This window comes from Acanthopagrus latus, chromosome 11 (genome assembly GCF_904848185.1).
Source record: "Acanthopagrus latus isolate v.2019 chromosome 11, fAcaLat1.1, whole genome shotgun sequence".
Taxonomy (NCBI): Eukaryota; Metazoa; Chordata; class Actinopteri; order Spariformes; family Sparidae; genus Acanthopagrus; species Acanthopagrus latus.
Window position 1 is genome coordinate 9,690,890 of NC_051049.1, and position 18,329 is coordinate 9,709,218.

At 47.7% G+C, this 18,329-nt stretch overlaps 1 long non-coding RNA gene across 3 annotated transcripts in view; it reads left to right on the forward strand.

The window, feature by feature from the left end:
* The window catches only part of LOC119027996, a 46,136-nt gene that overhangs the window by 25,238 nt on the left and 2,569 nt on the right, over positions 1-18,329 (forward strand). For 2 of the 3 annotated variants that reach the window (XR_005077543.1, XR_005077541.1), the window contains exon 3: positions 6,139-7,668. This is a non-coding gene — a long non-coding RNA (uncharacterized LOC119027996). The remainder of the gene's footprint in view (positions 1-6,138; positions 7,669-18,329) is intronic. The other variant, XR_005077542.1, reaches the window with a different exon arrangement.

Genomic DNA, 18,329 nt, shown 5'->3' on the forward strand with positions numbered 1-18,329 from the left:
TCACATGAAAGCCACCATTGTTAAATGCGTGCCATGCAAGTTTAGTCTAAACAGTTTATCAGTTCTGTAGGTATTTTTTCTACGGGCCTTCCTCTGCACTCAGCCCCCTCTTCCCCCATCAGTCCTGCGCCCCTTCATGCCAGTACAGACGGCATCTTGACAACTGTAGCAACTGATTTATGCTAAAAATGTCAGATCAAGGCATACCCGTTATCGATCGACGCGTCAGACTGTGCTTCAATCAACACCATTAAAACAAAAAATTTCAAGCGTGGCCTTTTTATCGTCCTCCGTAGAAACCAACACCTCACCTCTGAGAGGCTTTTTGGCATTTATGGGTAAAAATTAACACAATTTAATTGATTCCGTGCCAAGAGTGAAATTACTTATCAGTTAATTGTCTAATTTCGTCAGCTCTAAAAAACAACATTTGTGTTGCCAGGTTGGCTAAAATCTGGCTGGCTGACATCGTCTCCCTCCACCTTGACATACCTTGTCCGATAAGCTGCTGCAGCTCCGGCCAAATGTATCGTCCGACCACTTACCTCCTGGAGAAGGGCTGCAGTGCACCTGGCACCCCAAAAGTTTTTCTAATTAATGGCTAATAAGTAATCTATAAGGCATTAGTACAAGATTAATTAAACATCCAAGCAGCCGTTACGTCTAAACTCTTTCACATCAGTCCCGCCCTCTGAGAAAGCGGTGCTGTAACGCTCGTGTTTGACCTCGTTGCGGAACACAGTGACTAATTTTTTATAATTTCCTCCCTCCGTGTCCGTTCATCCACCCTCTTCATTTCTATTCTTGATTGTCCTGTTGCTGTGTACCAAACTGGACATGCTACTTTCTATTTCTGACTGCCTGTGAGTGGGCCGCTGCATGGTGCCACTGTGTGTGTGTGTGTGTGTGTGTGTAGATGTAGAGTTGGGTCTGGCAAAGAGCATCCTCCTCTAGTGGAGTGGCCTGAGGGGATTTCTTTCATGAAGTCAGATAACATCCAGGCGACCCCCTCTTCCCTTTTTTATAAGAGTTCTTTAACCTTGATAAATGAAGTAGAGGCGAGGAGGGAGGGAGGGAGGGAGAGAGAGAGGAAAAAGTTGCGGGCTGGTGGTGGGGGATGAGGGTGTGATGGAGGGAGGAGAGATAGAAACAGAGAGGGAGAGACACCAACTCCCTTGGCCGGCTTGCTCTCAGGATCAATAACGTTCGGAGAGCTGCTGAGCACTCCTGTCTGGCAGCTCCACCATAGGGGATGGAAGGAACTGGGGGAGGGATGGGAGGAAAAGCAAGAAAAGGAGTGTTGAGAAAGCCTCTCTATCTCCCTCTTGTCACCCATTTTTTTTTTATTGCGGAGAGAGGGAATCGAGGCGGACGCCGATGTAAAGATAGGAGGATGAAGGGGGGTTGGAGAGGAGCGTGGATGGAGGGGACTTTGTAGAGATCCACCTATCCAGCTGGGCCGTGCCACCCACCTGCCTGCCCGCCAGCAACATACACACACACACAAACACACACACACACACACACACACACACACACACACACACACACACACACACACTGTGGTCTCCTTTTACGGAGCCACAAGGTTACAGAGTGTCGATACAAACGCGCACAGCCCTCCGACAAATGGGATTTGGCATGTTCAATCAACAGTGCTGCCAAATCCCTGTTGTTAAGTATTGCAGAGCCATATCTGTCTGCAGTGGGCCTGAGCTATGCTACCAGGGCCCGCTAACTGTCCCCTAAATATCCTCTATTAAAGTCCTCTCTGGGCTAATAGAATTATCTGCCGTATTTGTCATTGGATTTGAATAGGTGTGTGTGCTGTGGCATAAATAGGGAACAGAGAGGCAGTTTTCACGTTGTTAGAAAAAAAAAAAATGAAACAAGGCCTTGCAGTCACGGACACCTGTGCTCCCCTCCTCTCCTCTTTTCTTCTTCTTGATTTCCCTGCTCGGAGTTTAAGTCGCCGGTCGGTCTTCCTCTCCTCCGGCCATCTCTCCTGGCCTTTTTCCTGTCCTCTGTCAGACCCGATCCTTTCATCTTCCTCTCCCTCCTAATCCTGTGCTAGAGAAGCCTTCTCTTCACCCCGCCGCTGCTTCCCATTGCTCTCTTTTTAACTCCATGCCTCTTCTTATTTTAGCGTGTCCCCCCCCCGCAATCCTGGCGCTCCTAACCCCGCTTTCTTCTTCCTTTCTCAGTCTCTTCTTTATCCCCAATCTTTCTCAGCACTCCTCTCTTTCTCACTTCTGCATCACCCCTTCCTTCCCTCTATCCTTAATTAAGTTAGTGATCAGTTGACTGCCCCTATCATTGGTAGAGAGCAGGTCGGTCCTCCCATCCCAGGAGGGGGGTACATTGTCTGTGCTGGTTGACTAGTGTAATCCCCCCACCGGGGACAAAGGGCAGTACCCTCGCTACCTCAGCCACCCCTGAAGGGCATTAGCCCCCCGACGAGAGCCATGCCCTGGGCTGCTCCTGCCTGCCTGCCTGACAACCAGGCATCACACCACTGGATGTTTCTCCTAATCTGAGGAGGGGGGTTTGACTCCAGACGTCACGGAATCATCCAAACTTCATTGACAGGATCCCCTTGATCATCCCCACACACACAAACACACGTACCTCTGTCATATCAAGACCCTCCTCTCAGACCCCCCCACACACAACCCCACATACCTCTTCCCCGCTTTCCCTTTCACGCACACACATTCACACAGGGAACGAGTAGGTAAGGTTGCTATGGGAACAGTTGGTCAGAGTTTACCAGAGGGGAAACAAACAAAGTACTGTTCATGGAAGCAGGTTGTTCTGTGCAGAAGGAGCAGTGTTCCTGCTCGCGCATGTGTGTGTGTGTGTCATGTCTCGTGATTAGATGCGTGCGTGTGAAGCCGTGCATAATGAGTCCTTTTAAATCTTTGTCCCTCTCACAAATACCTCGCTGCTGCTGTGAATCCCCTCATATCTTCGCCACCGGCTCGCTTGCTACTATAGATCTGCCGTTTCTTTACCATACCTTCATCAGAACCGTGAGGTGCTCGGAGGCCGACGCTCAGCGACTGCAGCTTCCATGGGAATTTGATGAGACGTCTACGAAGCCCGTATGGCAGCACAGCGTTGCCTTTTTTACATGTGAGGTGTCCAAGTGAGATCCTCATGAGCGCTTTTATCCTTGTCATAAATAATGAATATGACAATTGTTTTCTCTATTAATTATTTTGTGTGAATTTGAAAACGGCCGTCATGATTTCCTCGTTGTCGGTGATGTCATTAGATGTCTTCTCTTATTTCGACACAAATCTATTTGTTTTAACGTGACGTACAGCCCGACTGATGGCAGGATTCCAATACCGATATCGGGAGAATGACAAATTCAGATATTGATATACTGGCAAATATTCTTATTTACACAGACTGTACACCAAAATAAAACGTTATTGTCCAGAGCGACATTAGAGCACTAAGACAGTAAGCTTCACTGGGAATTCGATGATTATGAATTACCCACAACATCTCAGCACATATCAGACAACTTTACACAGATACCAATATATCTGTAATAAGCCAATATCGGCTGATGATATCAGCCATCCGTTACATCGGTCGGGCTCTAATGTACAGACCGAAACAAGCTGCAAATTTCTATGTTTTTCTCAAAAATAGTTTCTTAGATTATCGATTAAAAAACAAAATAATAATCAAAATTAACTCATCAATATTTGAACGATGAACGTGTGTTATCACATGTCAGCAGAGATGACAAGGAATTAAAGGAGTTAAATGTGTTTGACATTCAAATAAATCAGTCCAAAATATCATAATTGATGTTTTTCTACTTGGCTGAGGTGAATAAGTTGGCGCATCGAAAACAGTTGGGTCAGTAAATCATGATGTGAATGAAGCATGTGACATGAGACAAAAAATGGTGGCAGACGAAAATAGCAGCTCAGTGTGGGCTGAAGAGGAGGCTTTAATGTCCCCTACATTAGGACATGAAACCATCATAAATGCCGTATTTCTCTTCTGGTTTTCCACTCTGAGAGGTTTGATTAACTCCACCAGTGTTTTTTCCAACCGGCAGCCTATATTCGCCCAGCAGCAGTGGATGGAACTGTGCATTATTTGACATTTGATTTTGCTGATTCCTAGAAATTCAGTTTTGATTTTTTTTTTTTCATGATTTTCTGGAAACCTCTCTCCTGTCTGTGTCTAAGAACCAGTCTGCATTCCCCAAATGCCTGCTGTGCTGCTTCAGCTGTCTCAGTTTCCCCTCTGCCTTTCGAATTATATAGTGTATCTCCTCTCTTCTCTCCTCCTCTCCTCTGCAAAAGTAGGTCTCGTGGTAGCTGGATGTCACCTCATCCGAGTCACAAACAGCGGCAAACCGCCACGGTTTCTCATTTTTTCTGTCGCCCTTCCTCCGCTCTCCTCCGCTCTCTCCCTCTTTTGAGGCGCATGAACAAAACGCATCTAAACTCTGAAGCAGCATACAAACCTGCTGCCTTTTCTCCCCCATAAAAATGCCACCATGCCTCCCTCGCTCCGTCTGTGTCCCCACCCCCTTTAATGCCTCTTTAGCCCTGCGCTCGGCTGCTTGAGTAATATTTATTGCGCGGCCTCTTTCGCTCTCAGTTTCTCCCTTTTTATTTCTTTTCCCCCCTGAAACAAACAAGTCCAATGCCATGGGGCAAAAAAACACCACCGACGCCGCCACCTCCGCCGCGGCCGCCGCCGCCCCTCCCCAGCCTTTCTCTCCGCCCCCTGTTCCCTCTGCCCCTCGCTCCTTCAGCACTGACAGATAGACAAACGCACTGTTCTCTCTTTCTTTGCCTTTCACCTCTCAAACCTCCCTCCATCCATCCTGCCGGACGGGTACAATGCGGGCGCTCTATCCTGCGGCAGGGAGAATGCAGCCCTGAACTAACAATATCACCAAGGCTGCCTGAATGCCGCCGAGTCCCATTGTGCTCTGTCAGAGGGGAGTTAACACCCATGTCTGAGCCCAATGAATAGTATTATTGTGTCTGAGACATGCACCGCACCCCCGGTCCCCATCCATGTCCCCCTAACTCAACTCGCCCCCCTCTCCCAAACTTGCCTCTCTTGTCCCAACAGTGTAACCCCCCCATGCCACTCCCGCACCCCCCCTTCGATCCTTCCTTAACAGACAGCTCTAACTTCCAAAGCTTTTGCCGGCCCACCGACTCTAAACCACTGCACTTTACTTCTCTATTCCCCTGGCAGTCAGCCCGTGGGTCTTAGTCTCTTTTTCAGGCCTGCCGAGGGGTGGAGAGAGGCGGACAGAAGGGCTGTCACAGCCCTGTGGTGGCTGCGGCCAGCGAGGATATTTTTGGGATTCGTGTGGTTAGTACGTCGCGGTGCAATGCGGGCCGGCGGTGGGGGTTGAATTTGGCCACGGCTCTTTCTCTGCTGAGGGAACACAATGGGAGCATGAATCCTCAAAGAAATGTCACCCCCCCCATCCCCCCCCCAACTGGTATTATCATAAGAAGAGGGCTGCAGGACCCATTTGAATAATTCTAGATGATACAAAAGCTGAGATGTTTTTCTTTGACAAAGTTTCTATGGCGCACCACTGGCCCGGCCAAAACATTTCCATTCCTTCACTCTCACCAAGAGGGGAAAGGTGACGGAAGGGTAGTTTGAAATATCCCGTCGGTTTTTTAAGTGTTGCTTTTGTTATTTATAACCAAGCAAATATAAAAACTCTGTGGGCTTGTGCAGCTGAGGGAGAGCAGCAGAGGGTGGTTGTTGAAGACCAACTTTCCCTGTAAATATTTCTAATGTATTCTATTGACGCAGTGGTGATTTTTATAATGGGCCCACTCTCGCTATATTTTGCTATCTGCAGCACATCACAATCTAATAGCTGAGAGTACCTTTGGCAGACAGCATCTCTCTGCCTGACACACTTAACTCTCAGGCCTCCAATCCCAGCAGTTTCTGCTCTCCAAGGTTAGCAGGTTCACATTACCGGCTGGGAGAGGATGCCAGAATCCTCACCCCTGACTCCTCGCTGATCAAAGACCAGGATTGACATTCAGAGCGGGTAAAATGCTGAAAGTTAAGATTAACTTGTTTTTTTTTTCTCTGTCTCTGGTTGTTTGTGTACAGCAGGAGGAGGAGGAGGAGGAGGCAGCGGAGGAGGAAAAAGAGAAAGCAGAGTGGGTGGAAGGATGGAAGGAGAGAAGGATAGAAGCAGTTCGAGGAGGTGGTTCGAAGCGGGTGAACCCAGAGCAGGTGAACACAGCTGTGGATCGCCATGGGCTCTCTGGCTGCCTTCCTCCTGTGGCCCCGGTGCTGCGTACAGGGGTCCCGGGGAGCCAGCAGGGGCCAGCCAAAGCTGCGGCAGAGTGGGCAGGCTAGGCCAGCCAAGCCAGGAGAGAGGCAGGTGAGGCGGGTGAGCCGAGCTCTCATCCCCGCCGGCTAGGAGCCTCCGCGGCAGAGCGGAGCAGCGCGGAGCAGCAGAAATCAATACAGAGGAGAGAGGCTAGCAGAGGTTGCCCAGCACCGCCTGCAGGCCTCGGAGCCCAGGGACCAACCACCACCACTGCTCCCAGCTCCTCTCTCCATCTCTCTTTCTATCTTTCTCCAGCAGTCCCAGCACCAGCCAGGGCCAGGGCCCTAACCCTGCATCCGCCCCACACGCAGTGTGTGTGTCAGTAGGTGCACGTGTGTGTGTAAAATAGAGAGAAGAAGGGAGAGAGAAGAGACAGAGAGAGAGAGAGAGAGAGAGAGAGAGAGTCTTTGTGTGTGGTTCAGCCGGAGGGGTTTTTCTGCAGCGTCCAACACCACTTGATAAAACTTTGTCAGAGAGACGCGGAGACAGCGAGGGAGGGAGAGAAACGGAAGAATAATAAGACAGGACGTTGAAGGTCTCTTTTCTTCCACTTCCCTCCCCCTTATTACTCATTCCTCCTTAAACGTCTGTGTATGGATCCATCGGAGACAGCACACAGGACGTTTATACTCAGTCCCACTTCCAAGCACGTAGCGCACAATATTCCTCAGATCTCATGAGCCGGGATGAAAGGACAATTTGAACTTTTTCTCTCATCCGCTGTATCAGACACAGCCTGTCTTTTCGCCTTAGATTTTCTTACCCTCACTACAGCAGCTCCCATCAGAGGATATGGCAGTGCAGTATTGATCTATAAGGTGGAAGAGAGGAAGGCGGGCCCCAGCTTTCATACCTCTCTCTCTCTCCGTGTGTGGAAATAGCAGCTGAAGTCCACTTACTGCCGTGCAGCAGGGATCCCATGGCAGCACAAGTGAATGGCTGCTAATTGAATGAGAGATGAAAAGGACAGTAGTTGTACCTGTTTGGTGCCCCCACCACCACCTTCCCCTCGCCTCCTGTCTGACATTACTTGGCTTTTCATCCGGAGTTTTTCTCTTCCATGTTTACAAAAAGTCCCTCTCCACACAAAGAGACCTGCTCTTCAGATGTTTGAGCAAATTCGTGATGACTCAAGAAAATTGGCCAAATCCTAAGAGAAAAGTGCTCGAAAACATCCGGCTTGAAAACTTCGGCCTTGAGGGGTCGTACCACAAAACATCCTGTGCTGTACGTATTTGTGGACTCTGAAGGACGCTACAGGACAGAGAGACGAGAAAAGGTCACAGCAGGATTCATCCCTCTTGGTGAGTACCATCTCCTTATTAGATTGCTTCTATTGTTGCAAATAAAACCAATTATATGATTCGGAGAGATACATTTTAAACGAAGCAGGGAGGATAACGGAAGTAAGAGACTTCTCCCGTCCTGGTAACCGTGTTATGATAAGATCCCATCTCCGCTCAGAGGTGTGTGTGTGTGTGTGTGTGTGTGTGTGTGTGTGTGTGTGTGTGTGTGTGTGTGTTTCTTTAGTGAACATAGACACGTTATGTTGTAGTTGATCTCCTCATTCAGCTCTCAACTGGAGCCCTGGGCTGTGATCATACTGTCACCGGGTGTTGGTGGAGTTCGTTGTTGTTGCCTGTACCAGGCAGGGTATTAAAGCGCAAACTCCCCCTCGCCTGCCAATCTCCTGGCACACAGAGAGAGACTGGCGCCTCTCTACGCCTCAGCCTGGCAGCGACCCATGCTTACAAAATGGCCGATTCCTGTCTGCCAGCTGTCTCCCTCAGCCAAGATGGCGCTCGGTGTTTTTTTTTTTTTTTAATGCCCGCTGTTTGCCATCTGCCCTCTAATTGTTAACGGCTATGCAAATATCTCGTAATTGCATTTGCATGTGCTTGATACCTAACCCCTCCCCCTCGGTTGTAAATAATAGGCGCTCGCGTCAAAAATGAAATGAAGGGATACACAATCCTGCGCGTTCGCTGATTGAAGCAGGAACAATTAGCCCTCCTCTTTACTCTCCTTTAAGCTCACCTTATGCAAATCACAGGCGGCGTGCTCTTGCTTTTGATGCTAGCTGAGAAATAGAGCGTCACCCCGTCTTTCTCTGAGCGACTCACTCGGAGACGCTCATGAGTCTTCTCATTGTGCCATATGTGACATCTGTGGTTGGCTGCATTACCAGGGTGCCCTGCCTCCTCTGACAGGCAAAGCCCACACTGTAAAAAAGGGGAGCAGGCGCGAAGGAGAGGCAAAACATAATGACCTCATTAGCATGCTCAGCACTCCCTGCTATAGGCCCTGGTGCGCTGCTGCGCCGTGGGACCCACGGGTGTACGCCCTTCTCACAGCACTCAGCATGCAACATTGTGTTCTCCCCACACAATGCGGCGCTTCATACAGGCTTTATTACGCCTTGTCAAAGCGCAGGGGGATCAGGGGTATCAGTGCAGGAGCAGCAGGATACGGGCTGTGTACGTGGGACAGGAGATGTATTGGTGCTTTATGGTCTTAATGTGGTGTTAGCCGTGCTGATGGATCCTCTGTCGCTGCTGTTGTGCATTGACATGTGTGTTTATGTTTGTGTGTGTGTGTGTGTGTGTGTGTGTGTGTGTGTGTCTGGGGTCCATAGTTGTGCGCTTGTGCAATTGTCCGTTTCATTGTGAACTCCCGTTGGCATTCGCGGCCGTTTTCACCTGTCAGTGCTAATTATCAGAGAGAGCGATTTGGTGGATAGTGTGTGTCCTGGAAATAGGCTATCATCCACTCTGAAGACCTGCTGTATGGTTTCTGTTGTTGGTCTGCAGTAGTGTAGCCTTGAACTTCACAGCAAGGACTGGGGGATGTCTCTCACACACACACACACGCGCACACACATACATGCTTTCTCTCTTTCATGACAAAGGGCCTGTATTTCTAAATAAAAGCAAATCATATGCTATGTGGAGGTTTGGAAATAAATGATCTTTTAAGTCGTGTGGTAACCACGGCTGTCATTTACCCGTCCTCAGAAGGCTGGTTCACCGCCATTATTGTCCGCTCTGTCAGAATACGGCAGGTTTAATCAAGCTACTCTGTTTAATCTGACACTGATGTGGCTGAGGTAGAGAGCAGGTTAGCGTAAAGAGCTAGCTGTAGTTAGCCTGGAGGTTCTTTTGGGCTACTGTATCATTTTGTTTGGGGGGGGGTAGCAGTCGAGAAGACGGGTTGGCAGGCTTAAACCTGCTCTCATGGTCCGGCGAGTCAACAGCAATCCAGAGGAGCTTGATGTAATTGATTTTATTTATTAATTGAGGCAATACATGTTGTTAAAGTGTGAGAAAAACAGATGAGTGAAGGAGGCCGATAGAGGGACAATCAGTTTTATCCTCTCATATAATCTTAAATGCTGATGTGTTAGAGGGCGCTGTAGAAGGGTGGGGTTCTCCTGGCGGAGGGAGGAGGGAGGCGGGAGGTGGGTGTTAAGTCTTTCTGAAAAAGAAGGAGTAGTTTGTCTGGGGGAGAAACTAGATGGAGCGGTTGTTATTCCTCATTTGCCTATCCGAGCCAAACACAGGGGACCATATGTTTTATGCAGCGCCAGATGAACATACAACACCAAATCACGTATATCCAGTCGGCCTTCATGACTGTTACATGCGCGCCGGTGTGCACGTACCATCCATATCAAGTGGATGTGTCCGTTCACACTCAGCCGGACGCCATCTCCTGCAGAAAAGCTTTTATTCTAATAACCGTTACGGCCAAGTGTGTTGCCATGCTGCCGCAATTATGCATAATTCAACACAAAAGGAAGAGGCGGGATGGTACAGTGGACCTCGCTTTAAGTGGACATACTGCATGAATATAGTGGTGTGTGTACGTACGTATGTATGTATAGGCGCTCTCTTTCCGTTCTCATAGACTTCCCACTGTAAAGCCACATATAGGACTCTGTCACATGTCTCCTGTGCTCAAGTCATTTTGATTGTCACAGATATTTTTCTTAATCATGAGCTAGCTCCAGATTCCAGAATACAGTAACAAGATGTCTTCATGATTAAAACAGTGAAACAGTGAACTTCATCAGACTAGAAAAGGAACATTGGATGTGCTTCACCTTTAACAGGCAGATGGTTTCATCAGGTGAGACAAACCAGGTATTTAGAGGTGTATTCACTAATACTGTTCACAGAGCAGCTTCAGTGTTGACTGTTCATTTGTGTGTGTGATTGTCGTCCAGTCCACTGCAGCTTTTCTCATTCAGACTGCCCACTGCTTTTTATTTGCTTAGCTATTGATTGAATGTGTTCCACCCACTGAAGTAATAGTTGCTGAAAGCATTTACAGCCATCGCTCAATTCATCCTGGCCCGTTCCACACGTCTTTTCTCTCTCTTTGTTGAGACCAAACAAAAAGCCAGATCGGTTCTTTTCTGAAAACAAAAAAAGAAATACTCTCTCGCCCTCAAATGAAAAATCAAATTTGAAATTGGTGCATTGATATCTGTCAAAAAAATGGTACATCAGTCATATTTGATTTTCAATTTTCAGGCAACTTTCTTTTATGAAGGAAGGAGTGATCGTGTATAACGTTTAAATAGCAGAGATGTAGTGACATTTTATTCTGAAGAGATTGTTAAATCCAAGAGCTTTTTTAATACACAGTTACTTCATGTTTTTGAAATGTTCACACACATGCATGGAATATTTATCACTTAAGATTTTTTTGATTAATAAAACCTAAATATGAATCCCTGATTTCAGACAGATAACCTGCTTTTTCACATCTTGCATATATCTTTCCAATGATCCTGACAATTAAGACTTTAATGAGCTACACAGGTTGCTTCTGTTCAATTAAGTGAGACATATTTCTTTCAGAACATCTCCTGTGAATAGGATCAACTGTTTCATTCGTCAATATGCATTTGGGAGACCAAAATAAATTCATTGTGTCGATTCTCAACTAAATTCCTGATGTGAAACCTCCCTCCTTAAGAAGTAATTCCTGAGTCAAGTGTTGCTGCTGCTGCTGCTGCTGCTGCTGCTGCTGCTGCTGCTCGTTCCTCAGAGCTGCAACACTGAGCCCCAAGTCTGATTATAGACTCAGGGAAAAACAGTCAGGCATTTATCCAAGTCACTGATTATGTCATTTCAACAGGCTGCAAACACTCAGACGGGGCTAGACAGCTCTGAGGGGAGAATTATGAAGCCAGAGTGGAATGGAGGCTGTATGAAAAGGAAATGAAAATGGAGTAGTGCTGTATGTGTGATTAAACTGCCTGCTCGCCGGCAAAAGGCCACGCCGCTGTAGCACAGGCCTGAGATTTGGCCGTAATGAAAATGTGAAGGTGGAGGGGTTTGAACCCCCGAATGACGTGTATGAGCGCGCGCACACCCTTGCACGTATACATTATAGGCTGCACGTATGCGCTCGGGCTGAATGGTTTATACGAGTGAGAGCGATTGCAGATGCAATTTGAGACGTGGAAATATAGCAAAGCTTCCTGAATGGAAATATAAAACATTCGGATTCATGTATGGCAGGTGATTCATGCGACCCGCAGATATCCAACGGACAGGCAGGGCTGCGGCGGCGACATAAATATTCAACCGCACCATTCAGATGCACAGACAGCATCCCAGTAATCAAGCGTGGGAACGGGCTAAATGATTAGGCGACGAGGGGTCTGTGCAGTGAAGGGGGGGGTTGCAGTTAGTTCAAGGCTAGACGCCCCAGCTGCACTGACTTCCATTCAGAAACAGGTTAGGAAGGACCTCAAGGGTCAAGGTCAGGGGGGATGTGGGGGTGGGGGGGTATCGGTTCAGTGTAGAGCTGTGTGTGTGTGTGTTTGTGTGTGTGTGTGTGTGTGGTTCATCTGCCGTTCATCCCCTGCTGGCTGGCAGGCTGACTGTCTGTAAGCTGCCTCTGTGTTTGCTTATTTTATAAGCTGCTTCTTATTGCTTCGCTCCAGGGACAACTTGAGCTGAGAAGCAGGGGAACCCAACCCCCTTTAGTCAGCCTCTGGCCAGTCTCCAGTCGGCCCTGAGCCAAATCGAGCCAGAAATCAGTCCTGCAGCCCGGTCAACCCCCTGGTCAAACAACCCCCTAGCCAAACACAGTCAAACCCAGTCAGACACTTTGACAAGCCCCCCCCCCCCCCGGTCTGTCTCAGTCTGCTGCCTCCTGTAATTTAACATGTCGGCTCGGGGTTCATCGTGCGTGCGCGCCGCGATCAGACATGCACGCCGAACGCTCTTATTATTTTTAAGTCGTCGCATTTCAAAGTTCAGATACAGTGCAGCTCCGTATCCTGGCCTAACCCATTTGCTAATTTCATACGTTTGGCCCCGCCGCCCGTCACATTTTCCTGATGAAGCCGGCCCCATCAATAGCAATCCTCTTTACCGGTGAAACGCTGCTGGTCACTGTATCATTGCCATTTCATCAAATCATCTGAGAGGCGAGCGCGCGAGCTTGCGGCACGCTACGCCTCTTTGAAATAAACAGTGTAAGCCCTTTAAGAGGGAGGGACTGCAGCGCGCGAGGAGAGAGGAGGAAGAGGGGACGCGGAGGGAGGAATCGGGAGAGGGGAGGAAAAATAAAAGGGGAGAAATGGAGAGGAGCGGAGACACAAGCTCTAACCCACCCTGCGGTAGCCTGCCTCCATTCTTCATCGGGGACTTGTGCTTCATTAGACTGTCTGAAAGAAAGACCCGCTTTCCCTCATCACCTCAATGGACCAGTCCCCCTTCCTTTCCATAGCCTGGAGGGGTTCTCCTCCTCAAAAAACCCACCTCCCTTACCCCCGGTTTTTTCCTCCTCGTTCCTGCCTCCGTCTCCTAATCATCTCCAACTCGCGCTGAAATCAAGCTTAGTAACGGCAGTTTTGTGAGCCCCTCTGGTCTGCCGCCGCCTCCCCCTCCCTCCCTCCTATCATCCTCCGATCCCCACCAGCTCCCCTTCTCTGCTCATTCACTCACCTTGGTCAGACACACCACCCACCCACTGCTTAAATCCCTATCAGCATGTCAAGTAAATGTCTGCCCAGCTGGGGTTGACACACACACACACACACACACGCGCGCATGCTGAAATATAAATGCACTGCACACACAATCTTTTGCTTGCTTCTGGGGTTTAGCCTTCCTCCCTGCTGACCCTTTTCACCCGTGTTTTGCTCTCTTCCCCTCCTCGCCGCCTCTCTTTCCCCCTCTGCCTCTCCTCAGGCACTGATCTGACAGGATGGTTTGGCTAGCTGACTATATCTGCGAGAGGTTTATCACAGGGCTTCACCGCGGCTCCTTCTGTTGCCGGCCTGGATTTTTACTTTATTTTATTTTTCAAAATTAAAGTGCTTTCTCCCCCCCAAAAAACTGCCGCTCCGCACCTCAGGCCATGCTCACCTTTTTACATCCCCATCTGTTTGATTAAAAGGCAGCCGAGACTCCTATCCTCCGAATTTGTTACAGTAAAATCTGGTCAGTTTATCTGCTAATAAAATCTGGAGCTGAAATATCTGCGCTATGTGTTGCGAAATAAGGTTTCGTATCTGCAGTATTTTGAAGTTACTCTGCGACCAAATATCCTTGCAGGGTTTTTTTTTTTTTTTTTTTTTCCCAGAAGGAAGCGAAAGGGTCTTCAACTCGAGTTTTCGCTTTAGTGCATTTTTAAGATGAATGATCTTATTTTTTTGCACACTCTTCCTCAGTTACACCATCATTTTTTAACAAAGATAGCAGTATTACATTGCGATGAAGATTTTTTTTTTTTTACATGTGGAGATCAGATTTGCCTGTCGGAGAAAGCGCTGTTGTGTTTGTGTTGAGATTTTCTTCTTTATCAACGTTGTTCTTGGTCAAATACGATTGTCAAAAATTATTTGCTCAATTTTGCTCCCTGCATGTCTCCGGCTCATACACGCCGCTGATGGCAGGCGACACTGAGCTCCTTTCAGACATGTACAAAAACACACAGCGCCCCGTGTTTCCTTTCAGAATAAAGTGACCGCTTCCCGTTATCACCTCCCTCTCCCCCTTCTGCGCCCAACATTTCAATCATCGCTCTGATTTCTGGGGACAATGACGGGCACGCTGCATTCTCAGCAGCGCCTCCGTCACTGTGGCACAATCTTTATGTAAATGTATTCAGATGCATTTGCAGCCACCGTAGACCATCCCCTCTCTGCTGGGTGGCGGCGGTGGAGGCTGTTCAGTCACATTTTCCCCTCTGAAAAAACGTGCAGCGCGGCCGCTGAAGCGAGCGAGGCGAGGTGGACCCTGCCGACGCGCCTTAGAAACCCCTATTAAACCCCAAGTTTGTATTGGGGCTGTGATTTACAAATGTGCGTTTTCTTGCCTGTAGGCATGTGCGCCCCCTCTATGTCATTCCGCTTTTTCATCAGGCGCGCAGCAGACAGCAATAGAAGGATTGCGAGGAGGGAACGGGGTCCTTGCTGCATGTGCGCGGCGAGATGGGAAAGGGGAGGGGAGCCAGAGAGTGGGAAGAGGAGGTGTGTGTGTGTGTGTGTGTGTGTATTTTCATCTTAGTGGGTGCTCCTCTCTGGAGCTCTTCTTCATATTGAGATATTTCCTTGACACAATTTTGCGTGCGTGCGCGCACACACACACACAAACACACACACACACACACACACACACACACTGTTCCTTTGTGTACAGCTGTGCTCCTCAGCTCTGGTTCATCTCTAATGTTCTGAACTTGACTCTCAGCAAGTTCATTGTTATTCATTTCACTGTCATCCTCAGTGCCTTGTGAGACTGACTAAGTCTCCAGCCCACGTTTCCCAGGCAGGACCAAGTTTGTCACACACACACACACACACACACACACACACACACACACACACGCGCATGTGCGCGCCCCGCTTAGACCTATTGTTCCAGCAGCAGTATGTCTGTAATCCTCTGGGTAAAGGTGTGTGCTGACTGTATCAGAGGACACGATGAGACGGTGCAGTTTGTCACTGACCTGGTTCTGCTGCATCCAACAACCGCTACAAAGTTCAGTTCTCAGGTGATTCGATGCGGCAAGCGCAGATGTACCGAGCGCCCCGAATGGGGAGTGTGCCGTCTTATTTTGGCGAGGCGCTGAGGGTGGATTTGGAACATTGAATAACTAATTTTAGGTTTGAAAGCTATTCTTCTGTCTCATCACATGAAAGCACACAGAAATAGTCTCCCACTTGAAAACCTTTCTGGTGATTAAGTTTTCTTATATTCTGTGAAAACCAAAAAACAACCTCTTCAGCCCCCCTGCCCTTATTCTCTTGTCCTTCACTCTCCTTTCTTTCTTTTTCTATTTCTTTTTTTTTTTTACTTTCTCCTTCTGGCGCATGAAAACCAGGGGCTGCAGTTTGCTTAGCTGAGTCCATAAAGAGGCGTTTTAAAAAGCTGTGTTAACAGACCAACAAAGCTTTAAATGTGCCCCCCTCTGTGAAGGGGTGGTTCCCATAGAGATGTAGCGTGGCGCTCCATTGGTAGGCCTCTATCCGGCCTCTCATTCAGCCCAACGCTCAGTCACGGCCACTTATGGTAGGAGGGAAAATCACACAATTCAGCCCAGGCCTGATCCAATGACATGTTTTTTTAATGAGGTGGCTCTATGTCTTTGTTTGGGCACCAAATTCAAGTCCAGACCTGCGCGAGTCCTGCTTGAATAAGATGCACGGCCACAACTCAGGAGAAAAGGCACAAAGAGCTTGGCTTCTGTTGAGTCTGTGAATGGAGCTTTACTTTGCACTGTTCCTCGCCAGCATGTAGATTCTGAGGATGTTTGTTTGTGCGGTGTCAACTGTACAAATCCGGCTTTCCCAAAAAAAAAAAAAAAAAAAGTGAGAAAGAAAAGAAAAAGTGAGGTGAAAGGTGTAAATGTGCCGAAGGACAAGTTCAAAACTCTTTGTTTGTTTTAACTGAAATAAAGCGACGGTCAAAAGTAGCAGCTGTTAGTCATTTCTAGCTACTCCGGTTATTCCTTCCAGGGTCACACACACACACACACACACACACACGGATTTCTCTCTGTTTCATTTTCACCGGCTCCGGTGTCTTTTTCAGAAAATGCCACACCATATATCACACGTATATGTGCATGTGTCATACGCTGTGTGTACATCTGCGAGCGCGGCCCGGGCGCTCACTGGCTTGTATGTTCAGGGGTGAGGACTGTCATTAAACTGTCTACCTGCATCACCAGACTCAACCATCACCCTGCCTGGCTGTTCATTCTGCTTCTCGCCAGGGCCCCTCAGACAACACACACACACACACACACACACAAATACACCCACAAATTCACTTGGCCAACAGCCAGGATTCACAAACACAAAAGCATACAGTATGTCTCCTCACACTCCACACATGACTGAGACAAGATTTGAAAGGCTGATATTAATACTGATATTCTGATCTCAAAGCTACAGATGGCTAAGTATTCGATTACATTTTTTCTATTTTTTAACTCATGCCAAATGATCATGCAGTGTTACCTCGTGGAGTTTTTTTCTTATTGGTACCAGGTAGACCCTCACAATGAAGCAGCAGCTTTTTTTTTTTTTTTTTTTTTTTTTTTTTTTTTGACCCCCCATGATGAGAATGTGAACAGTGCACCTGAAAAAAATGGGTTGGGTTTTTTTTCTCAGATTGTTCTATTTGTAGGATATTTGGAGCCAGAAAGAAAAAGTGTTTAGTTTTTCCACCTGAAAAAAGGGCAAAAATAAGAGAAAGGCTTGAAAAAAGGCAAAAGTAACTCTGTGTAAGACAGATTTCTTTTTCATTACGATTCCTTTACGCAGCTGGGGACCAATTCGATTTTTATGGGGACCTCTTTGAAAGGTCCAACCCCCTACGTTCGGAGGTGGTTTTTGATATTTAGTCTTACATTGAAGCCCAGAAAAACGAAAGTCCTCTGAAGTAGAACAGTGCTTTCATGAGGCAAGGTTACTGCTCCCAATTGCAATCTTTGAATAATACATATTGCAGCAAGAATACTTAGTATCTTATTTTGTCTTTATTCAAATCTGAGAAACAAGAAACATCAGCATACCACAAACAGAAACAACACAACCACAAAACGTACAGGCGATGAATCTGAAATAATGGAAGACATCCGAAAACAAGGCTAAAAAATCTCAAAAGCAAAAGTAAGACTAGTTCGAGACCGGTTTTAAGATGTCCAGCAAACTCTGTTCTGTCAACATTAGTGTGTACATCAGGGTTATCTGAGGCTAAATATCTGCTTAATCGTTCAATAAACGAAACAATAGAAAACAAAATTTTTTCCCATATTTTATAGAGCAGACGACTAACACATTAATCGAGAAAATGATCAATTGTTAGCCGCAGCCCTTATCATCAACTCTAGTTATTGGGTTTAAACGAGAGAAGAGATGTGAGATAATTGGTAACTAAAATAGCACGCTCATTCAAATTAAAAACAATATGCCTCCATTGTACGCTGGCCCAGTGAGCCTAGCCTGCCTTCCCGGGTGCTGAAGTACTCTTCTTGCCTCTCATCCAACCAACCCACCAGCCCGGCTACTTGTCTCTGATTTAGTCCGACTCTGTTCTTCGCTCACGTTCAAGGTTGTGGTAATGGGGAATTAGTATGCAGAGAAGCAGACGGACGGCCATGTGGATCTAATAGGTAGCCAGACTGGAGAAGAAGAGGACTGGAGTGTGGAGGGGTGTTGTTGGTGGTGGTGGTAGTGGGGGCGGGTGGTGGAGTAGAGAGCATCTCTGGCAAAGAGGGAGTTAAGCATGGCCTCTCCTCCCTCTCCTATCCTCCCCTTTCCTCTCCCCTTTATCGCCTCGTTCCCCATGCATGCCCTGTCCCAAACCTTAATGGGACGTCAGACGGACAGCCTCGCCTGAATTGAGCAGGGAGAGCAGCTTCCACCCCCCCCCCCCCTCCCTTGTGTCTCTCAAAAAATAAAACCAGACTCCCCCCATCCCCCTACCTT